The 19640-nt window shown below is 45.3% G+C and overlaps 1 long non-coding RNA gene and 1 other non-coding gene across 8 annotated transcripts; both read left to right on the plus strand.

The window, feature by feature from the left end:
- The first annotated feature begins 11314 nt into the window (after nt 1-11314).
- LOC125643906 (uncharacterized) lies at nt 11315-19416 on the plus strand. 7 transcript variants are annotated; one of them, XR_007358864.2, is made up of 5 exons: nt 11315-11533; nt 12357-12652; nt 13691-14017; nt 14228-14391; nt 18130-19416. It is a non-coding gene; the product is annotated as an uncharacterized LOC125643906 (long non-coding RNA). The 7 variants fall into 7 exon arrangements; XR_007358863.2 differs by having other exon boundaries at nt 11322-11533; nt 12406-12652; XR_007358866.2 differs by lacking the exon at nt 11315-11533 and adding an exon at nt 11549-11873.
- LOC125644459 (small Cajal body-specific RNA 15) lies at nt 15226-15356 on the plus strand. Its single transcript, XR_007359021.1, has one exon.
- Nucleotides 19417-19640: the final 224 nt, after the last annotated feature.

Consider the following 19640-nt stretch of genomic DNA (forward strand, 5'->3'; position numbering starts at 1 on the left):
CAGTTTTGTGAATGCAGGGCAGAAGATAGCGATTGGTTAGCTCTGGAGGGGCACAGAGGAAGGTGTTGTTGGGTTTTTTTGTTTAATAAAAAAACCTGGATTCAGAAGGGGCCACGGGGCCAATTTTATTTTAATTTTTAAAAGAGTTGGGGTAAAATCAGCATCTTCCTAGTCTCAGCCTCTGTCTTTTTGGCATCTCCTTGTAGTGCTTCACTTTTCCCACCATCTCCATTTCTTTCTGGTTCTGCAGTTTAAGCCACACAATGCCAAACTCCTTTCACAAAGGGAAAAAACAATTAAATCCAGACAACTTTAACTTCAGTTCCACTCAAACAAACAGTACGTTCCTATCAGAAAACCAAAGACAAACCTACTGTCCCATAAGCCTCTGCATCCAGGGACAAACTTTCACAGAAAAGACTTCTGAGAGTTACATCATGTGTTTGCTGCTGGGGAAGCAGGTTGAGGCTCAGAGGGATGTGTGAAACATACATTGTGTAAAGCGCTTTCTGACAAATGTCTGTGTCTTATTCCTTATTGGAAGAAAAAGACGGGATTTTGTGCTGGGGAGACTCCAGGCTGACATGCAGTTGGAAGTCCTCCATGTGAAATCTCCAGCGGGTGATAACTTCCAGTCACACTCAACTGGTCTAGAACCAGTGACCTACAGGTGAAAAGCTCTGCATCCCAATGCCAGTTCCTGAGCCATCCAGTTGCCCCTTTCTTTTGTGGATTTCCCAGATTATACAACGTCATTGCAAACTCCCTGGCTTCTGGACACCTTTTCGGCTGTGACGCCACCATTCTCTTTCCTGAGTACTTTGCCATTGATGCTTGCACTGATGCTTCTCCACTGGTGGCAGGAAACATGCTGGTGTGGCAAGGCTCCAGCTGACTGTTGGTGTTTTTATCTGCCACGGGCATGTATCTACATTGGAATAAATTCAAGAACTTGTTTGAAATTATTCCCAACTATGGCTAGGCCTGCTCTGAGCAAGTTTAAATAATGCAGAGTCTGTCTACATTGAATTTTTATCCATGGTTTAGCACATGTTAATAAACACAACTAAATGTTAATGTAGACAGAACAATGAAGGGTTCTTTTTATATCTTCAGGGTTTCATGTCTTTAAACAGGATGCAGCACAAAAATTCAGTGAATAACTCACCCCTTAAGAATGATTTGCTCAGCTTGCAGGATGCAGCTTTCCAGTCTAACAACACGGCTGCTTACGCCTGTGTTAACTTTGACGAGCCACTTAAGATACCTGAGGATAATAAGGCAGAACAGGAGAAACTATTATGATCTTCCATCTTACGTAGCAAAAATATTGTATCCATCAATGAGCCAGCCTAGAGGAAAATCTCAGACTTATCAGTAGACAGATGTAGTACGGTGAGAAGTAAATTTGTTTCTTACAACAAAAGAAACAAGGCAGAAGCTGTCCAATCAAACTCTTCATTATGGACAAAACAGTCCTTTGTGCAACAATTTTTCAGTGGTTGAACATAAAATAAAAATCACCTGAAATGGAATGGATGCCTGGTTTTGCTCCATTGCCTTTCTGTGTATGTTCTACTTGTCTTAATAGACATCAGTGTTACTACGTTCGGGGAGACGTAGCGTGAGCAAGAAGGAATTCAAGCAAAAATGATGCTGCTCTTCTATAAGAAAAAGTTAATTATTATGTTTTCTTCTATCTACTAATCCACCAATGCATTGGGGGGGAGGGGGGGTGGCAGAGAAAGAAATCTGCAAGAGAATCTGCAGCCAGTCATGCTCTTCTTTTGAGGGTCGGAGGGTTTGATTCATTCTGTGAGGTGCACTGTGAAACAAAGTCTCAGAGCTAGTGACAAACTGAAAACAAATAATCTCTTTGCTGATGTGTGACATCATGCCTCCCAGGTATGGCGATCCCAGGGGCTCCTGTTAAACGATCCCAGGAACTATTGCATTTCATTCTGACAATGTTTGGGGGCAGAAAACAAGCTTTTACGTTGGTGCTGCGCTTCTGTGTGGCCTATGCTGTTGGAAAAAGGATTTCAGAGGGTTTCAGATGGTTTTGTCTTGCTGAAGCTGTGGGCCAAACACATCCCTGGTGTAACTCCACTGATTGGTATCTGCAGCTACCTGTACTGAATGTTATAAGTACAAAGCATCTCCATCAAATTAATATGAATATTTTGCCCTTATTTATCATCTTCCATCTGAGACGTTCAAAACGGCTGGCAAACCTTACTGAATTTAGCCTGTCAGCACCCTTATCAGGTAGATATGTATTATTTCCCTAGTTTACAAGTGGAGCATCTGGGATACAGAAAGTGGATTTCAGTGGGAGATAGCACCTAAATATCTTTGAGTGAGTGGGCCGAGTGACTCAGGCGGAGCCAGAGACAGAACCCAGGTCTTCTGACTTTCCAACCTGTGCCTCAGGAACAAATTTCTCCCTCAGCTTCTCTGCTTGCTATTTTTGCTTATATGACCTGATTCAACTCTGGGGAAAGACTCCCATTAACTCCAATGGGAGCTAGTCAAAGCTCAAATACCCTGGCGTTATCTTGGGTCTGAATCCTGCCATCCAGTATGTGGCACAGCCCGCTGTGTGTCTGGGGAAGTCAGTTACTAAATAGGCTGGCACAAGTGTGTTGGGTTTTTGGTTTTTATGTCCAAGCTATAGTAAGGATGGAGAAATGCCATGTACTGGGTGGGACCCTTAAACCTGGAATCTGGGGGGGAAGGGCAACTCATGAGCAGTTTATTGTCATTGGTCCGTGTGTATGTTGGGGTGGAGAGTGGGAGAGTCTTTTAAACTATCCTCGTGTATTGGATTCATGGAGGTAAATCTGAGTGAGTTGTGTATACTGATCCTTTATGATAATGTGATTGAGGGGATAATGGGGAATATTAACAAATATTGTGAACCATGGACACTTGCTGAAGTCTGATTCTGTCATAGTTTGATTTCCTCTCTTCCCCACTAGCTTTATAAGGGGAAGGCTCAATGTAACTATTATTGCTAATAATAATATAATTTAGCTTTCATTCCACAGTAATTAACAGGCATCACTTCGACCACCAATCAAACACATTTCTTCTGGAATGGACTGCATCATCTCTCAACAATGATATTGAACAGTTAAGGACAAGAAATGAAAAAGTTTGCCACCTCCATTGGAAACCAAAGAGGGAGCTTAGTAAATACTCAAGTGAGAATTTGGTCTGGTCTCGCTTTAATATTCCAAAGTGGTATTTCATGTAAATCTTTCAATGGTGTTCATTACATAAACTGTTCTCAGCTCAGCCTGCTACTTGTCCAGTACGCTGAATGCCAAGTTTCAGCCTGGAGTACAAGTGGAATGATGTCATCCTAGTCCTCACACAGTTTTCTAGCTCCTAGAAGGTGGCATATTGTGTCTTCAGCCATAAAAATCTGTCAGACTGGCTTTCCTTATTGGTAAAAGCATAAAATGCACTCGGAATATCGGTCTCTTACTGCAGCTGGGAAAGTATTATATGCCTAGAAACACATGACTCTGCCTTCTGCAGATTGTTCTGAGCGTTAGCAATTATATAGCAATCTTCAGGTGGGTAAGCAGTGTTATCCCCATTTTACAGATGGGGAAATGGAGAAACAGAGAAGTGAAGTGTCTTGCCTGAATTCACACAGTGAGTTAACGGCAGAGACAGCCCAGTGTGTTCTTCACCAAGCCATGTTGCCTCATGAAGAAAGAGGGAGAAGAGTTTTATAAGACCATTAATTTCATATTGTTTGTCACAACAGCATTACAAAGCTATGGTAAAAGCTGCAGAGAAACAAACGGTCCTTCCTGCAGCCAATATTATCTACAACAAGAATTTTGGAAGCATCAGAATTGCCTCCCCAAAACCCATAAGGGGCCCATCTAGCCCTGTATCTTATCTGCAGCAGTGGGCAGCACCAGCTATTTCAGAATGAGATGAAAGAAAGCCCAAAATTTACAATTATTGATCAGCCTGACCCTTGGGAAAATTTCTTCCTGACCCCATCAAAAAGAGTCTGGTATATGCCCTGAAGCATGAGGTTTTATATCCCTTCCAGGTTTTCAAACAAGCTATTTACCTTTGTTGATTTTTGGGGGGGAAATATTGAGAAAAAATGTTTTAACCATTTTTGACCTTAAGGTGGGGGACAGGAATGCTTTGGTAATGAAAAAGTTCTTGTAACTATGTTTAAACAATTCAATAGCTAAAACAGCTGGGATTGAATGCTGAAATTTAGCATGGAGATAACCTTAACTGAGGAGGGAGTGCCTTTAAGTATTCTGTTTACAAATGTTTTCGTTGGTTTTTTTGTGTTGTTTAAGTTATGCTGTAGCTCAAACAGCAGATGTGGACATGCTGCAAGATTCATTTGGTGAAATTCTCTGGCCTGTGTGATGCAGGAGATGATAGTGTTCCCTTCTGGCTTTAAATTTATGAGAAAACGAGACTGTAATAATGTACCTGTGAGTACAGATATCAGGAACAGAAGCAGGCAGCTCAACCTAGACAGTATTTCTGTGAAGTACAGTACATCAGAAGAACTGGCTTTTGATGTTACTTTCAGAGAAAGAAAAATCCATGTGTCCGAATAGAAAGTTTCCTGTGAAATATCACTACAGATTGAAATTTTGCTCACCACAAAATCACTGGCAGTATCAGTGTGAATCTACTGTCCTGTGTTATGACAAAAATCTGACAAGCCAAATTCAGACAAGCTCTCCCCACTCTATCATCACAGGCAGAAAGGAAAAAAACATGTATGTATTTTAAAATAAGCTGTTTAATAGCAAATGTTCTTTGAACCACATCAGAGTATCATCAGAGTATATGTCTAACTGTGTTTAGTTAGTTAAACATCAGTGACATATTTAATGCTGGCTCAGTAAATCTTAACAATGTAATATTTGTGTTGCCCCTGCTGAAACCAGAGGCTGTTGTGTTCCTAGCTGAGGGGTTGAAAAAGTTAGATCCACGTTAGAAGTACACATACAATCCCCAATTTCCCTAAGCAAAATACCTTTCCAATTATATCAGACCATATTCTGAGCTCAGTCACTTGGGGTTTAACTCCACTGATTTTAACATAGATACTCCACTTTTACAAAAAGAAAAGGAGGACCTGTGGCACCTTTCACTCACGAAAGCTTATGCTCAAATAAATTTGTTAGTCTCTAAGGTGCCACAAGTCCTCCTTTTCCTTTTGCGGATACAGACTAACATGGCCTCCACTTTTACAGCGATTTTAGCTGAGCTCAGAATCTGATTCAATGGACATTGTTACTTACCAACAGATCCATCTCTTCGATCTTTTTGGCTTCCTAGGGTAAATCTGCCATTAGACGGATCTCTGACACACAGACTCTACATTTACATAGCTCTGTCCTGAGCCTGCAAATGTCAAGGCTGAGTAAAGTTCAGACCAATCCCATACATTCCAGTTAACTTCTATGTCTTAAGGTTTGTGTTCCCAGATTTCAGAATTGGTGTTTCTCGAATCAGTCCTATTGGGAACTCATTAGGTGTGTCTTGCACATACCTGGTCTCAGAACTGTGGGACACTTTCTAGAGAAGAAAGGCCATAAAGGAACTATGAAGCCTGGTCTAGCTGAAATTATGCAGATTTTCTAAGACAATGGCTTCACCTTCAAAGATGAAGTACCTGGAATATGTGTAGCTTTACTTGACTGTCAGTTGCCTCTGTGGTATGTCTACACTTGCAGCTAGTGGACCTTTTTTAACCATTGGTGCAGCTCCTCTGATGATAGCAATAGTGTGAGACCAAGCATAGACAGGTCAGAAGTGTATTTACTGCTGTTGGTCTAACCCTGCAGCATTACAATGGTACAAACACCTGTGCTCTTTCTACTCTGGCACTTCCAACACTGATATTGCTGGTGGAGCTGCACCAATTGTGAAATATTGGTCTAACTTTTCCTATGGCAGATAAGGTCCTTTTACAAAAGGTGCCTTATTTTGTTGGTTGGTTTTTGTGTTTGCTTTTCATTTGAGAATTAGCTCCTCACTTCTTATCATACAAAAAGGGCACTGTGATCATATCACCTGTGTGTTATAACACATCCCTGAGACTATGGAAATTTTGAGATGGCTTCACATCAACAAGACACTATTTTCCATAATAAACTAGTTGTCAAGTTTTTTGTACCCCAAACAGGGGTAGACCACAGTGCTCGAGAGACTGTCTCAGAACCAGGAAAGTTTCTACCTAGGAATGTACTTTTCATGCTGTTATTACCCCCATGCAATGCTTGCTTTTGACTGTCCAAAGGTCAGGCCAGTCGTCCAATTAATATTAATCTTCCTTCTTCTCACCTAAGGCCTTTTACCATGCACAATCTGACCTTTTCATTTTTCTATTGGCTCCCATCCAGTTAATGTTTAAATGCTCCCCGATCTGCCGCCCCCATCTTCTGGAACCATTCTGTCTAATGCATGTTACCTTTGGCGAGCCATTTAAAATGCATGTTATGTGGCAATAATTAATATCAACAAACAAAACAAAGGGGCAGCAACAGGGCTTATGACTAGGGCTTCTAGGTGCTACGGTATATAAATAATAAGGTATCTTTTTTCTCCAAAATTGTCTATAAAAGTACATGTGTATATACAAGTTTAACTCTTTGCTCTTGCTACAAATAAAGGTGACAGCAGTTGGAGCCTTCTACGAGAGCTTGAAATACAGCTATTATTTCACCCATAACCAAAAAGGCTATTATGTTAGGGATCCAAACACTGGCCTTGGACACTGGAGTAAAGTCATGTCAAGGCACTGGGAAGATCTGAATCCCAAGTCAGTTACACAGTTTCACTCAAGACATACTGGCATCATAAAGAAGGCAACCAATCAAAGAGACATAACAGCCTCAGAAATCGTGTGTGTGATGCCTTTGTCACACATGGAAAAAGCTAAAAAGTCTACATCTATTGCTAGATAAAATAGATTGATCTATATGATGGGGTGCCCCTTTTGCCTGATGGGCATATTTAAGAATATGTATCAAATCAAGGGTTAATATAGAGATGCCTGCAGAGCAAGAGAGCAGGTTGCAGCCATCACAATGCTAGGTCTAGAAAATGGTGGTTGTAAAATTCTGGTAGACGTGAGCCAGAAACAAGTTTTCTTCTAAGACTGATGGACTGTAAGGAAGTTAGACTGCATCTGAGAGCCCTTTCTCATGTGTCGATGTGAGTGAGCTCTCTGAGCATGCTCAGAAGATTGGGGCTTAGTGGAATTGGCATAAAAATCATTGTAGGCCCTGCACTTCCATGTAAGGGAATGGGAGAGAAGTGACCTTTTCCCCCATGCTCATGAGGGGGTGTTGCTGAAGAACAAAGTTCAAGCTCTGAGGGATCAGAGTGGAAAAAGCTGTAACTCATAAATCAGACTTAAGCTTCAGTGAAGTCAGGCCACTGAAGTTACATTGAGGGTCTGCAGACAAAACGGACAGATTTTATCTGCAAGCAGCGTCATCACCGGTCAATACTGTGGCCTCTTTCTCTTCTTTAAAGCTTTAATATCAGAGCAGTCAAAGCCCCTGACCACCCCCCTCAAATTGCTGCAAGTTAATAATAGAACAGTCAATAGTTAGCACAGGCTTGAAAGAGCCTTTGCTCTTTGATAGCCTAGCATGTGGGGTGGGAAGCAAAGTGTTTATTGTATCAGGTTTCAGCAGCATTTGGAGCAATAGTCATTTTCCAGAAGGCTGATGGCCAACTCTCCTTTTCTGCAGGTGCAATTTGCTTATACCAGGGACTGGGGCAATCGGCACAGAACCTAAGTTAGCCTAGCTCACTGAAGTTACTCTGTACACACTGGTGCTGCACTCACCTGTGTGTGTCAGTAGGACTTCAGGGGGTATATCCAGTGATGAGCTGTCAAAATCTTAACAACCGGTTCCCTCTTCACCCCAGGAGGGGGTCGTGGCCCACCCCCTGGGACCCCTGCCACATCCACTCCCACCCCTGTCTCCTTACTGCCCCCAGAACCAGGCAGGAGGGTCTCGTGGGCCACCGTAGTGGGTGCCCATCACGCCCTACCCCTAAGAGCCAGAGGGACCTGTCGGGGGGCGAGGTGGGGAGTCCCAGCGGTGCTTACCTGGGGTGGCTCCCAGGAAACATCCGGCAGGTCCCTCTGGCTCCTAGGGGTGGGGGAGCAGCCGCTCCCCCCACCGATCACATCAAAAGTGGCACCTTAGGCACCAACTCCGTGGGCGCTCCAGGGATGGAGCACCCACAGGGAAAATTTGATTAAACAGAGCACCCACCGGCAGTTCCCCGCCCTGTGCCTGGCCCCAGCTCACCTCTGCTCCGCCTCCTCCCCTGAACGCGCCTGCCCCGACCCCCCCAGTTTCTCGCAAATCAGCTGTTCGGTGGGAAGCCTGCGAGGGCTGAGAAGCAAGTGGTGGCTTCGCGCTCAGGCCCAGGGCGGCGGAGGTGAGCTAGGACACAAAGCGGTTGCCCTGCGCACCCCCCTGGTTACCTGCTCCGGCGCAGACGGCCCTCCTCGCGCCCCCTTGCCCCCCTCTGCTCTGCCTCCTCCTCCCTGGGCCTGAGTGTGAAGCTGCCGCTTGCTTCTCAGCCCTCCCAGACTTTCCGCACAAACAGCTGATTCACAGGAAGCGGGGGGGGGGGGCGGCGGGCAGAGAAGCAGAGTGGGGTGGTGCGTTCAGGGGAGAAGGCAGAGGCGGAGCGGGGTGAGGTGAGCTGGGGCCAGGCGAGGAGCTGTCGGTGGGTGCTCTGCACCCACCAAATTCTCCCCGTGAGTGCTCCAGCCCCGGAGCACCCACGGAGGTGGGGCCTAAGGCGCCACTTTTGGCCGGTTGTTAAATTTAGAAGCCTTTTTAGAACAGGTTGTCCCTCGCAGGACAACAGGTTCTAAAAGGGCTTCTAAATTTAACAGCCAGCTCCAGCTCACCACTGGGTATATCCCATAGTTGTTTTGTGCTCATTAAGCTGACCTGCCCTTTGATTCTTTTCTAGTGAACTGTGGGAGCACTTGTTTGTCTTCTGGGCACACAGGGAATTGTGGGAAGACACTGAAGGAGTATCAGCACTCAAGTGATTTAGCCTGCATCCTCATTCCAAAGTGGGCAAGTTACTAGCCCAAATGAAAGCAGAACTGGGGTTCTAACCCGTATTCCCACCTGGGCCAGCTAGTGAAGACGTACCCCCAAGGCTCAGTCTGTTCAGATTTATCTAAGCACTACGCCCTCCTCCCTTTCACTGTTTGCTTCAGTTGGCTCTGCACTGCCCAGCGGATTTCAAAATGAAACTTTCTGAGTTCATGAATTTCTCTTTGTAGTGGAGCTGGTGGCAGAATAAAACAGCACAGGAGAACTGGGAAGAGCAGCTCTGCTACTGACCCCTACTAAAAGGAAGTTTTACAAATCCAGACTATAAATAGACAAGCACAATGCTTATGGGACATATTTATTTGAACAAGAGTTTTATAACATAGGAAATCATGAAATATTTCTGACTCTGCACCAGCACAATATATGAATGGATTTATTGCTACCATCTACGTGCAGTTCAGCATCAAAGCAAAGATTTAAAGTGACTCTCTGCAATTTTATGACAAAGAAAATACTGTAAATATAATAAGGGAATTATTCTCTAGGGATCTAAAAGTATCTTGAAAAGAAAGGTTTGTGGGTGTATTCACAAAAGAAAAGTTACCCAAAGTTTAGAAACAAAATCAAAATGGTCTTTAGCACCCAATCCACCTGAAACTGTCAGCAGTCTTGGACGCTGTAGTTACTGGTTTTGAAGCCACAAAAAGCTTGGCCTGCCAGGGAAACGAAGATCAGGAACTCCACCAGTAGGTGCAGAAATAAGAATCTGGATTTGTCTAACTCATAGTTCCCTCTCTGCTTGAACCTGCACTATCCTTGAAGAACTGTCTGTGTGACTGCCCTTTGGCTTTCTCCAAATTCTAAACTTAGCTGCCTCTTCCTTTGCAGTCAGAGATTGCCGCTGTGCTCCACTATAAATCAACTTTTCTAATTACTGGTTGTGGTGTCTGAACAGTAGCAATTTGTTACGTGGGCCCTGGCAGCCTCCCACAGAATGTGATAAAGGAGGAAGGAGTGAGATCTAAGCAGATGCTTATCAGAAAGCCAGTGACGGTGCCACCATTGAGAATTGGCATGAAATGTATAATTATCCTGTCTTGGGGAATGTTTTACTTTAGTTATGGGGCCGTACGGATGCCTCTCTCTGAAAATACATGTGAGCAGCAGTTGTAATGTTCCTTCCCACGACAGGATCTCATTAACTACGGTTAAGCCCCTGTGAGGTTTGTAGACAAAGGGCTAAAACACCAAAAGACCCATACAAGGAAATTGTGGCTGCCAAAAAGGTAGGCTCTTCTGACAAAATCTAAGCTCCTGTATTAAGTTTAATCAAATGCTCAGTGTAAACTGTTCTACCTTTGCCCTGGTGTTGCAACCTGGCCAGACAAACTGCAGCAGCAAAGGTGAGAATGAAAACGATCTAGCTACCCAGGTCCATCTACTGCTGTCCATCTGAGCACCCTTCCCACCCAGCTCTATTTATTTAGAGCAAAAATGTCAAACCTGGGTCCCTAAAATTAGGCTCCTAGGCCAACATTTTCAAAGGTGACTAGTGATGTTGGGTGTCTAACCTGAAACACCTCAAAAGATGCTGATTTGCAGAGGGTGGGTCCTTAACAAGGCCCATGTGGCCCTCTAATTGTAACATCCTAAATCCCTAGGTGCGTTTTGAAAAATGTGCCCTCAATCCGTATTTAAGTCTCCTCTAGCCTGTTTATTTTGCACTTGCATAAAATTAAACGTGTGTTTTCGGGGTTTGTCGCATCCGGGCCTGAGGAACCTAGACCAAGGGCCCGTTTCTCAAAGGGCTGCGTATGCAGTTCCCCTGGAAGTTAATCACAGCTGTGTGTGGTCAGCACCTTTGAAAAATTTCCGGCGGCACTCAAGTTTAGAAATCTTGGCGGCGGTGCAGGCATTTACAGTGATTTACAACTAACCCGAACACAACCCCGAGAAGCTGCACTTTTTTAAAGTCACCACAGTGTGTAAAACGAACAAAAACAGCTTCCCCCACACCCGGGATCACGGCTAACGCGCCAACCCAAACAGTGCCCCGCACGCTGCCTCGGCCCTGGGGGGCTTTAGGGACAAAATTCCCACGGGCGCTAGCGCTCCGGCAGGCAACAGGCTGCTGCGGGGGGGTTCATATTCCCCACCTCCCCTCCCAAGTCGCGGCTTGGCGGACCAGGCTGTTGCAGGCAGGGGTGGGGAATGGGTCACGCCCCGAGTCAAGGCTCTGTCGCATCCCCCCTCCCCCCGGGAGCGGCCGCGTGCGGCTCCCGCCTGAGCTCCGCCGCTGCTGGAGGGGGGCGGCTGCCGGGCGAGCGCGCGAGGCCCGGCGGCGGGAAGCCGGAAGTCGCTGCAGCGCGCGGCGCCTTTGCAGCCGGCCGCGCGTGCAGGAGCGAGCGGAGCCGGCCCCCGTAAGTGCCCCCGCGTCTCCCCCACCGGCGGCGGTGACGGGGCTGCGGCAGCAGGGACGGGCTCCGGCCCGGCCGCGCTCTGGAGCCGCGGGGCTGCGCGTCTCCGCCCCGGCACGGGAGCCACCCCCCCCGCGAGTGGGGCAGCCCCGCGGAGCGCCCGTGGCGGTGGCTCCGGACCCCCCGGGTGCCAGGCCGCGCTGCAGCTAAGTCCTGGGCCTCCCGCTCTGCGCAGCCCCGCGGGCGGCTGAGCAGCTGCACAAAGGCCTCGCCTCTGGCCCTGGCCACGAGGGGAGGCCTCGGGCCCCAGGCTCCCGCAGACCCGAGGCCAGGCGGGATCGAGGTACGGGAGGGGCCGGCTGGGGGCCTGCCCCGGAGATCGACACCGACGGGGGCGAAAGCGTGGCCCCACCTCTGCGCAGGGGGGTATTTTTGGCCTCGCATGTGCTGGGCGTTAGGTCGCTGGTATTTTATCCGCTGGAGAGCAGCTGCCCCTTCGCTGGGTGAGCTCGGAGGAGCCGCCTGGCCCTTGCAGCTCGGCCCTGGCGTAACGGAGCCTTCTCGCCTTGGGGGGCGGCCATGTGAGCGGGCTGGGGCGGCCTGGCCCTCCCGTGGCTGCGCGCCGTTCAGGAGCGTGGTTCTAGCTGGTGTTGTGCTCGCAGAGGTCAGGGCAGTATTGCTTAATGTGGGCCCTTGAAACGGTTAATTTGAAGGTGTAGACAGTTGCTAGGGAGGCGGGAAATCTACCTGGATCGTGGTAGTTCTGTGTGTAGCTTTCACGGGGTCTTGTCTTATTTTTAAATTTTTTTTTTGTCCATGCTCTTAGTTTCACAGTGACACTCAGGCCTTGTCTTCACTGGGGTTTTCTTCCCTAGAATTCACCGTCAGTGGACACTGGACGTAGTACAAAGGTGGGCGCTCTGGTACAGCAGCTCACAATGCTGGAGGCCCCCTGGACTGCGACTCCTGGAAAGACCAGCATGCAATCTCAGCTGAAAAGTGCTGAGTGAAAGTGTGAATAAGTGTTCCTGTTTGAGTCAGTCTTCGTAATCTGCAGCCAGACACTGTCTTGAGTTAGGGTTTGAATGAAGTCATGCAGGCAACCAGAAGGTCCAGAAATGTGTGGGTGGTTTTTTTTTTTTTTTTTTTTTTTTTTTAGATTTTGAAATAAGCAATGAAAAGACTGGGCTCTGCTTCACCACAAGTCTGATAATGGCAGTGTATGGCTATCTAGCATGCATAGGTGCATCTATATTCTAATATGTAGTTCTGTTTGTCCTATTAAAGGCGCATATTTAAGAAATTGTGTGTTCCGGCCAAAGAGTATAATTTTGAGAAGTGCCTAAGTGACTTAGGTGCCTAATTCGTATTTTCAGATGTCACTTGGGAGCCTGAGTCCCACTGACTTTCAGTAAGACTTATGCTCCTAAATCATAGAAAATGTTACCTTATGTCACAACAGCATCTGTCTTAACTCTGCAGAGGTGGCGTAATCTCTTGTTCCAGGTGATTGCCTATCCATAACAAACGTGTAGGATTTATCAGGCATGGAGTGGGTTTAATTATGGGGGTAGTCTCAGCAACCTGGGCATAAACTGATCATAGGAAACATTTTGTGCTAATTTTACTAGAAAATTAATAGGGCAGCAAGGCACATAGAGGATCATCCCAGTAATTACTGTCTTATCCTGACAGGTTTCAGAGGAACAGCCGTGTTAGTCTGTATTCGCAAAAAGAAAAGGAGTACTTGTGGCACCTTAGAGACTAACCAATTTATTTGAGCATGAGCTTTCGTGAGCTACAGCTGATGAAGTGAGCTGTAGCTCACGAAAGCTCATGCTCAAATAAATTGGTTAGTCTCTAAGGTGCCACAAGTACTCCTTTTCTTTTTGTCTTATCCTGGAACAGGGAAAAATAAACTTGGTCAGGATTTTTTTTTTTAAACTCTTCTTTCTATCAAAAACCAACAAAATGTGTATGTTTTCCTTAAGCATGACTGAAACTGGCTAGAAATAAAATGACCTTAAAGATAGTGATGACAAGAAGCAGCCTTGAATCTTCTGCCGAGCAACTTCTGTCACCTGGGGAAGGTCCACAGGAAAGTAATAGCAGGCGCACAGCAACACAGTAAAAATTGTGGGCTCTCTTCATTTTTCCCAGGCAGAAGTGAATTATGGGCCGATTAGAGGAAGGAAGAGGCATGGGCGGGGCCTGCACCTCAACAATTCTGCACCTTGCAAAGTCACAGAGGGACCATTGAAGGAGGAGCTCAACTGAGAGATGGACCAGCCCCCCAGCTATAGAATAAGGGTGGTGCAAACCATCTCATTCTGTCCCTTCCAGCACAGGAATGAATATGCCTCTTTTGAACTTATCCACCCATCACTCTCTGCTAGCAAAACTAATCCCTGTATGAGCTACAGAAATAAATGCAGTTTTGCAAGTCGGTCTACCACCATAAAAGAGCTTGAAAAAGAACCACGCTTTGTAAGTCAAATTAATTCTGCTTAAAGGTTTGGCCTTTTAATAGCAATAAAACTGCATTCATCTTGAGACAGATGGTGACTGCTGCTCAGTCTCTAGCACCCTCTTGTGTGGTAAAGAGGCTGTGTGTGATTGTTAAGTTTGCTGTATAGTAAGACTTAGAATACCTTCTTATTTGTAACTGTCTGTCTTTATGGTATACATTCATTCTAGGCGCATCAATTGATGCGATCTGCCCGCATGACTTGTAGACACGCTGGACAAATCCCTTCTGTCACTTCAATGTCTCTGCATTGCTTCCAACAGTGGCTGCACTGGGCCCCTTGCCAGCTAGTATAGAAGCTTCTCTGACCTCACTGTTTTCTCAAATTGGAAAGGTAAGTGCTGCAGGAGCCAATTATTCTTCATAATGTCTATTGGGTTCTTGCTGTTGGGGGTGCATTGGTCCAGAAAAGCACTCATAAAGACCGAAGCAATGTCAAGGGGACGCTCAGACTGGCTTGGTGTCCATGCAGCCATCACTGCACCGTCTCAGGTGTTACAGTTCACACTAAGTTCACGCTTGTGTCCACACAGGCTTTTGTGAAACTCTCATGCTGTAGGACTAGCTCCATTCCAGCTCCACTTGTGGTAGCAATGCAGTGCACTAGTAAAAACCGGCCAGTGGAGGTTTAACCACCATAACCATGGCTATAACTCCTACAGCATGTGTTGGTGATGCAGTAGGGAAAACACCTGAGCCCTGTATACACTCCTTCTAGCACCAGTGGAGCTACGCTAGTGTTAATTCAACTGTAAGAGGGCAAAAACTTCTGTGTAGACAGGGCCTTTCCAATGACCGTGAAACCAGTTCAGTGAAATTTATGTGGTCAGCTGTTAGTGGGATGCAGACTATGGGTTAAATCTGAATATTAAATAAGAGTTTGTTCCGTTACTATGGTGCCTTCTGCACAGTTTATGTCTGTTTTAATATATCTCTCCAAAGCATAATACTGTAATATGGTTATCGGTGGTAAATATTATTGATCAAGTGAGTATAAAAATGCCTATGGGCTTCAAACCTATTGATTCTTTTATAGAAAAAAGGAGGATTAAGCAGCAGCTCCCAAGGGGAGTGTGGAAGGCAAGTGAGTTATGGCGCTGGCCTCTGATGCAGGAGAGCTGGATTCAATTCCTGGATCTGCTCTGAGGAGTTTCTTACTGATGTTCACTGGGAGGACTAAGAAAGAAGAGCCAGTGAAGTCATGTTGACTCTACTGATACTATCCTCCTAAATCAAATGGTAGAAGAACAGGGCCTGTCTCGGAGATGGAGTCAGGACCTACTTAAGCTACCAACAGTGACTGTTCACTTTATTTTGGAAATTCTTATGGCAGTTAAAGCGATGCTGCCAAGTAAAACATCAAGTATTGTAAAGAAAGTGCCCTTGTGTGTGTCTGTAAGAACTAATTATCTTGTTAAAACAGAAGGAATTTTAAAATTCCATTTACCTTTCACCAGTGGCATTGTGTTTTAAGCCTGTCACATTGCACGTTGTTAAATTTACACTATTGGCCTTTTGTATGTTGTGTAACCTGGATTTGTTTGCTTGTAGCATTCTAGAGCCCTTTAATCCAGGCTCCTCATCTGACTGGATGGTGACAGAAATGGGACAGAAAAAAGATTAACCAGTTGCAAGCTGTAATTGTTTCCTTAGTAGCCTTGGTTGGTGACTGTCTCTTGGACTTGAGATTCGTGCTGTATGTCCACAAAATGCAGTCTTTTAAAACAGCATCATTTGATGCCCTCAAGCGACGTTGTGTACTGGTGCTTTGAATTAGCAGTGGACAATTCAGATGAAATAGCAACAGTTACTGTAGATTGACTGGCACTAAATATTTGGTACCATTGGTAACAAAAATACCTAGCGCCTTAACCCTGGTCTACACGGGGGGGTTGATCTAAGTTAGGCAACTTCAGCTATGTGAATAACGTAGCTGAAGTCGACGTACTTAGATCGACTTACCGTGGTGTCTCCACCACCCTGAGTCGACTGCAGCCGCTCCCTGTCGACTCTGCCTGCGCCTCTCGCGGCACTGGAGTACAGGAGTCAACGGGAGAGCGCTCGGGGGGGTCGATTTATCGTGTCTAGACGGGTAGTGAAGACATACCCTTAGTGTGCTCAATCAGGGAGGAAGGAGACTCTTGCAGTTAAGGCACTGTTCTGAGATTCATGAGATCTGGAGTTAATCCCCTGCTCTGCCATAGACTCCCTGTATGACCCTGGGTAATTTATTTATCATTATTATTTGTATTATTGTAATGCCTAGGACCTCTGTGTATCTCGGTTTTCCCATCTGTAAAATGGTGTTGGTCTTACCTTACCATGGAGGGTAGTGTGGGGGTAAATTTGTTAATATGTGTGAAGTACTCAAATATTACAATGATGAGGAGGTGCTATTAAAAAAAAATTGAGCCACTTCAGGGGATAGATTTTTAGAAAAGAGATCCCCCTCCATCTGTTGGTTATAAATATGCTTTCTCAGTAACCTAATCCCATATTGTTGATCACATCCTTGTCATTCTAGAGTAATAGAGTAAAATATCCCTGTGAAGAACTGTGAAGAGAAATCTAAAAAGTAAAATTATTTTGACATTCTCTAAAATCCTAACACAAATTTAGTCCAAACACCAGCCCAGAGAGTCATGTGCTCAACAGAGCATTTATTGCATTTAAAGCGAGAATGAATCCAGCCTGCTCTTTAGCAATTACAGGAAGCTTGTAATCTAGTCAATTAAAGAATAAAGGAGTAGCTTTGGGTATTATCCCTGTTTCTCAGCCTCCTGCCAGGGTTTGTGGCCTTACTGTCATTTTCCTGCTCATCAAAATGGGTTTTTTCCTCCCCTCTTGCTCTGCAGAGACCCCCTCATGAACCAAAAGAGGAAGCTAACTGAGTATACAGTGACACTTCCTAGCCATAAAGGGCCACGGTCAGTGTTGTCCTACAGTCTTTTGCAGCTGCTATGCTTGCCCAAAGGGGCTGTACCTCTTGCCCCTGATAAACAGCACCAGCACAGGAGCCTCTGGGCTTCCCTGGAAGAAGTTCCCAGTCCAGGGACATTCTGGGGTGGATCTGGGGCAGGTCAGAGGTGGGAAGAGCTGGGGTGGTTGTACATGCTGGCAATTCCTTCCTGCTATATTACCAGGAATACAAGTTAGGGTAGCCTTTGGGGTTGAGCCTAGCCTATGCGGGGGGCTGCACCATCTCCTAAACAGGAAGGGCACAAACCACCTTCCTTCAGTGCTGCACTTGTGTGAGGATGAATTTGGTTTTGTGCTGTCAAATGCACAAAGTAAATTGAGGCTGTAAAGAAAATACCGACGGAGCTCAGGAGATATTAGCCTTGGGTGGTGATGTAAGAGAAGTGAGCAAGCCGTTTTCAGAGAGAAGCACGGCTTGTTTTAAATTTGCTGGTGTTTTTACATTGGCTATTCTGACAGTGAGCCAAACTTTCATTAGCCAGTCCAGAGGGGAGAATTGGTTTTGCTTTATTCAAATAATCTTCCTGCCCAAAGGAATGGTTCGGGCACTTAAATCAATAAGTAAGCAAATGTTCTAACAGTACCATTCTTCTATCAAATAAACCTGAATGGCGGTGTTATTAGTCTTCTGTGGGACTGCCATGGTTAACAAGTAAAAACCCATTCTAGCTCCAGTAGGAACCTCATCCATTATTTTCAAATGCAGGTTTCAGTCTGTAGGGGGGCGAGCCCTCATTATCTTGTGTAAAGATGCACTGAACTGTCTCTTCTGCAGCGAGCACATGTGCAAAAACTCTGGGCTGGTGAAACTTCCTAGAGCTCAATAGATCTTGTAATGGAAATGGTGTCTTAAATACAGAGGGACGTGTTTAAAGATTACTCATAGTGGCAGCTGGTTTTAAAAAACTCAGGTTGCTTCTGCCTCTTCTTCTGCTTTATAAATATTTAAGCAAGCAACAAGCTTTGGATTCCTGAGAAAGATGCTTGGGCTACAGCCACCCGCTGACGTTTTTATTAAGCAAAACTCAGCAAGTTCATCTCCTCTGTTGTTGGTAACCTGGTAGCTAATTGTTGTGTATTTGTTCTTTTTTAGATGTTTCTGTGGCTGTCTTTGCCAGTCGTGTGCCATCCCCTATAGTGAACACAGAATCTTATTGTGCTCAGCATCCAATTCAATAGTAAACCAGCAGGCTTGCTCCATCCTGCAGAGTCATAAAGCAAGCAACACGATGACCTAGGTACTGTACTTCCCCAGGCCCCCATTGCCAGAGCAATCTGAGCCCCTCACAAAGATGAATCCTGGGGAGGTAGGGAAGTGTTATGGACTCTGATGACTGCTTACCAGCTGGAATATGTTCTGGGCCAGGTTCTTGATTGCTGTGGACTAAAGAATACACGGATGGTGCAAGAAAGTAGATCTGGATGAAAGACTCCTTAGGATGTAAAGCTGTTAGTGGTGAGTGGCATCATTCGAGCCTAGGACAAGGAGAACACCTGTGTCTGGATGGAAGCCAGCAGTCATTTAGTAGGCCTATTTTGGGAAAGCGTCTCCTTCTGCCTTAAGTGACATGGTTAATGCTGCCTCCTTAATACGTCTCGTATGTTGTCTTTTGTTTTGTTTTTCTCCTTCCAGATTTTGATTAGTTTTTCCTTCAACATGGGAGAAGATGTCTGATTGTGGAGGACTCTTAAATTTGGCGGATAGGAGCATAACAAGGTCCAATGGCTGGAAGTTGAAGCTGGACAAATTCAAACTGGAAATGACGCACTTTTTTAAGTGAGGGTAATTAGCTATTGGAAGAGCTTTCCAAGGGATGTGATGGAGACCCCATCACTTGAAGTCTTTAAATCAAGATTTAAGAGACAGATTCTCAGCTGGTGTAAATTATCATAGCTCTGAAATCAATGGAACGAAGACAGCTTGCACCAGCTACGAATCTGGACCTGGATGTCTTTCTAAAATATGTGCTCTTGGCCAACCGCAAATTATTTGGCTTAATGCCAGAATTACTAGGTGAAATTCTCCAGCCGTGTTATACAGGAAATCAGATGATCACAATGGTCCCTTCTGACCTTAGAATCTGTGGGTTGTTGCTAGGATAAATGCTAAAAGGTGATACTGTGCCTAGATAGATTAGTATTACCAGACATCTTCAGAGAGGAGCTAGCAGCAGTCATTGCCTTCATCTTAAATTGTCAGCACCCATCTGAATTGTTTCTCTAACTCCTGTAATGCTGGTATCTGGTTTTTCAAGGTGTATATTTATTCCTATGGAATGTGTATTTTACAGACTTGTTTCATTCTTGGAGCATTCTCTGGTATGTAAAGCTGTACCAATTATTTTGTAATATGAATACTAAACAAATCTGCATTACTGCATCTCAGCTAATTATTCTTGATTTATTGTAAATGGCTTTGATGCACTTGTGAAGCTACCTAAAGCTGGAATCCCTCCAGGTCTGACAGCTGGAATATAGAAAGCACACTTTAAGGTACTGGAAGGCCTGATGTTATTCCTAAGTGAAGTCCAAACAAATAAATTGCAACTGAAATCAAATGTTGGGTCAGAGTATTTCAAACCTGGGTTGGGGAGCCCTCACACC

This window comes from Caretta caretta, chromosome 10, assembly GCF_965140235.1.
Source record: "Caretta caretta isolate rCarCar2 chromosome 10, rCarCar1.hap1, whole genome shotgun sequence".
Taxonomy (NCBI): Eukaryota; Metazoa; Chordata; order Testudines; family Cheloniidae; genus Caretta; species Caretta caretta.